The 4,773-nt window shown below is 39.7% G+C and overlaps 1 protein-coding gene across 2 annotated transcripts in view; it reads right to left on the reverse strand.

Moving 5' to 3' along the window:
- Window positions 1-4,773, reverse strand: part of ube2f (ubiquitin-conjugating enzyme E2F (putative)) — a 104,462-nt gene that overhangs the window by 99,536 nt on the left and 153 nt on the right. The window lies entirely within an intron of this gene.

Below are 4,773 nucleotides of genomic sequence, written 5' to 3' on the forward strand. Positions count from 1 at the left end.
AGAAAATAATAATGTGAAGTTGAGGTCACAATCAGAACTAATCAAATGGTGGAGCATGTTCGGGAGCCAAAAAGTTTAACTTCTGATCCTAATTTGTATGCTCATGTGAAATGCCTAATGAAAAGTTAATTAATTCATAAATATCAAATATGGCAAAGCTCCCATTGTGAGCAGAGACAGAATCTTGAAATGACATGCTGAGGAGGCAGAAGATCACAATCACATGAACAGATAGTTTTAAATAAATTTCAAATTCACTTAATTGTGCAGATTTGCTTAGGTACTTCAAAGGCATATGGAATACAAGGTGAATGTATTTCTTCCCATTTTTTCACGGTACCTGGTATGCGTGGAACAAATGGTACGTAGCACTTAGCCTGAACCTGAATCTTGTCCCATTCTTAATGGATGTGGGCACAGACTGCTTCAGTATCTGAGGAACTGTGGATGGTTCTGAACATTTCTGACCAGATGATAGAGTACCTAAAGACTTTTGTGCTTGGCAGCCTACCCTGAAGAACTCCTGAGGCTGAAATGATTATCCTCTAATAACCATCAAACACACTTACTTGAATTTTGATGAGAACAACTCTTTAAAGTCTCCAGAGGGTCTCCATTCCAAATACATGAGCTGGAACGTGCAATTTTCTAAGTACTGATGTAGTCTCTACATCAGTAGTTACCTATGCTGTGGAGTAAACCTTCCATTAAAAAGCACAAGGTCACAATTATTTTTGGAAAAATCAGTTCGAGTTTACCCATAGAATATTGTCGTCTCTCCTTAACAAAACTAGACATTTCTCAAAGAACTATAAAAGCAATTTGGGATGAGGACAAAGAGAAAAAGAAAAAGAAAATGGCCTTAAAGTTATAGAATTTATTTACTTGGATTACTAATAATGAAAAAAATTTACTAAAAGGTGCAGATGTGGGTGAAGATTATATGGCACTACTAGATAAGGTTAGCATGAATTGTAAAACCTGCAAGAATTTTGAAGGCCACTCCCACATCTGACTGTAAACTTTCTATTGCGACTAAACATTGCTTACTTGCTAGAAGCTACATACATTGCTATGCAGGACCTTGCCCTATATAAGTGAAAAGAACATGTCCAGATACTGTGGCTGTTTCAACTGAACAAATGCTTATGAGACTCCTGTTCTCTGTTGTAATCCCCATGATAACACCTTGATTTGAATTTAAACAAAAGTTTGGGATAACTTCACTAGCAAATGCTCCATGGCAATGCCTCAACTAGAGTCCGCTTACGAACCATTCAGCAACATTTTCTCCTGGACATTACCTTCTGTCCATTCTGGTAGCCCTCCTGCTCTAGTACCATTTTTTGAGTTTTTAAGTGCTTTGCACTCTGGATTGCAAGGGTTTTATTAAATCAGAGGCATCAGAACACAGGAGATATTGTTTCAGACCATTTGAGACAGAGCTCAATTCAAAAGATCCGGCATTTTACACAAAAGAAAGTCAAAGACAGCAGGAAGGACAGTACTTATCAAAAATGGCAAACTGTTATGGTTCATTTCTTATGATTAATCAGAATTAATTATAATATCTTGCAACCTCCGAGTAACCAATAGCTAAAAGTGTCCTGTACATTGAAAGTTTGTGTTTTTTTCTGACGGATGGTTTGAGAACACAAAGTAGAATGCCAAAGTCGGGATGATGGTAAGGGCGAGTGTTCGTTGTACACGCCACTGAACCATTACATCCATGGGACAATTGCCCACAATGGCTTGATGCATGCCATAGCTTTCGGAGGGGGCTAATGAATAGATCGTGGGACTGTAGCAAAAGCTATTGTTCGGTTTAAACATTAGTTGAATATTCAAGATGATCACCATGACAGGACTATGGACCAGCAGAATGAAATTAAAACTTGCAAAGTAACGCAGTGCAATGCAAGTAGTTTATTTACTCAGTTGTGGACACAGGTATCCCTCAAAAAGGTGGTGTTGATGTCCCCGGACAGACAATTCCAGGATTTAGACCCGGCAACAGTGAAGGAACACTTAACATATTTCCAAGTCGGGATGGTGAATGGCTTGGAGGGGAACTTGAAAATGGTGATGTTCTTATGTATCTGCTATCCTGGTACTTCTTGATCAAGTGGTTGCGGGTTTGGAATTAGCTGTATCAGGATCTTCAGTGAATTTTTGCAGTGCATCTTGTAAATAGTACGTACTGCAGCTGCTGAGTGTTGATGGTGGACGGAGTGGATGTGGTGTCAATCAAGTGGGTGGTTTTGTCCTGGATGGTGTCAAGCTTGAGTATTGTTGGAGCTGAACTCATCCAAGCAAGTGGGGAGTACTGAAACACACTCCTGATTTGGGACTTGTAGATAATGGACTGGCTTCGGAAGTCAGGAGGTAACTTATTCATTGCAGTTTTCCGAGCTTCTGAGCTGCTCTTGTAGAAACTGTATTTGTATGACGAGTCCAATTTTTAAAGTTCCTTATTCATTTACATGATGAGGGCGTCGCTGGCTAGGAAGCATTTATTACCCATCCCTTATTGCCTAGAGGGCAGTTAAGAGTCAACCACATTGCTGTGGGTCTGAAGTCACATGTTGGCCAGACCAGGTAAGGATGTCAGTTTCCTTCCCTGAAGGACATTAGTGAACCAGATGACAAATCGACAATGGATTCACAAGTCATCATTAGATTCTTAAATCCAAACATTTATTGAATTCAAATTCCACCTGCTGTGGTGGGATTCGATAGTAAGATTACACAGTATTTGAAATTGGAAGTTAGGGCCGTGGGGCCAAACTGGATCTGGTTTAAAATTAAATCGAGTAAAATTGAGACTGTTGTACAAGGTCATCACAGAACAGTGAAGTGGTATCTGAGGAAGAGACAAAGTAATTACAGCACAAAGTTTGATTGGCTAGGTAAGCTCATGTTGATTCTGAGTGCACCAAGGTACTAGTTTTGAGGTGCTGAAATGAAGTATTTTTTTGATGAAAAAGCAGCAGTAAATTTCAAGGGCAAATCAAATAAAATAAATTGAAAATCTGGCAAAAATATATAGTTAACTACCCATCCTTAAATGGTCGGAAAAACATGAATGAAATTGGTTATTATTTTCATAAAGCTTCATACACCAGAGTACTTGGTTTCACTGAATTTCTTTTCAAAGAGAATGAGAAATGTCATCCTTTACCCCGCGAAGCTAAGAAATGAGAGTTGTTGAAGGTACTCCGGGTGTTGAAAAACTGACCCTTGTGGAAACGTGATTCTCTTTGACAAATATTTTAAGCTGTATTCTGTAAAGTAGGAGTACTGAAGATACTGCATGCACTTTGGGATAAAATGCTCTATGAAACATGAGTGTGCCAAAGTTGTAGTGAGATCCTGTTAGTTTGAAACTAATGCAGAAATGAAAGCAATTTCTGCTTTTTTTTCTGAAGAAAGGTCTAGGCCCAAAATGTCAGCCTTCCTGCTCGGCCTGCTGTGTTCATCCAGCTTTACACCTTTATCTCTGAAATAAATGGCCTGGTTTAAAGTAATTAAATTAATTAACTGTTAGCCCTTTTCAGTAAAGGAGGTCAAAGAAGTTATTAGGGGTTCTGGAGGAGGGTGATCTTGCAATGCAAGGCTCTGAACACAAAATGGAAGTCTTTATGCGTATGACAATTTAAAAAAAATTTAAAGACACGGGAGGAATTGTTTATCGCTGTGTTAATTTATCTAAAGGATAGTGAGCATTAATTGGGGACTGACCTACACTCAGAGCAGGCGGAACGGAGGATTGTTAGTTGGAGGTGCATGATGTACAACATGGCTGTAAATAAAAGCTTATAGGTATACAAAAACTAAGTTCTGATGTTCTATCATGGCTTACTAAATACGAACATCCAACGCTCACCACAATATCCTGTCAAATTTAATACATGCACATCTAAAATTATGGAACATGTACTATAACAACAACAGTGTCTGTAATGCTGCAAACCACACCACTGACAGAACTTGTAGGTCACAAAACCGCAACAAAATGAAATCCAAATTGGTAATGGTATTAAATCGTATTTAGTAGAATATCAAACAGCAGACTAGATTACTCAAATACAAACTGTAGTATAGTGCAATCTATGCCAGATGGTCTGGATTTCTAAAAACAATCGTATGTGTCTGTCATCCTCTTGGAGGTATTTCGTAAAGTACACCTTTGACTAACTCAATTATCCCCACTCGGTGGGGTTCCTGTTTTTAAGCTGTATCCATGTTCCACTGTGAAAGGGCATCATATGAATTGAACTATAGGCTTGTTGGGAGTAGATATACATTTATAGATGCCGCACACAACATGTATGTTTATATACAAGCTCTCTCCCTAAACATATATGCCGACGATGCACACCACTCTTGGTGTATCGCTCACCTACCCAGAAACTTGGAGGTTAAAACCCTATTTTTGATGATAAAGCCCAGTAGATACTGGAAACACAGCACTGCGGTAGGCTCTGGGTTAGAGCAGACTACACAGGCAGAGGTGCCAACCTCCAGATACTCCAAGGCCATGTTCGCCCTCATGGGGGCATGTAGAAGAGCCTGCGGTACTATTTCCAGGGTGATCTCCCTGATGCCCAATAACTTCCCTTCAGTTAACCTGATTAAAGCCAGAATATATCTGGTCAGGGTCACAACACGGCTTGTGGGATCCTTCTGTGCGCGTTTTGACTGCCCTCTTTCCCACAGCAGCGTGCGGCTCACTTGAGAAATGTTTCCCACGGTTACGGAAGGGCTCCTCAC

Source organism: Stegostoma tigrinum, chromosome 7, assembly GCF_030684315.1.
Source record: "Stegostoma tigrinum isolate sSteTig4 chromosome 7, sSteTig4.hap1, whole genome shotgun sequence".
In the NCBI taxonomy this organism is placed as follows: domain Eukaryota; kingdom Metazoa; phylum Chordata; class Chondrichthyes; order Orectolobiformes; family Stegostomatidae; genus Stegostoma; species Stegostoma tigrinum.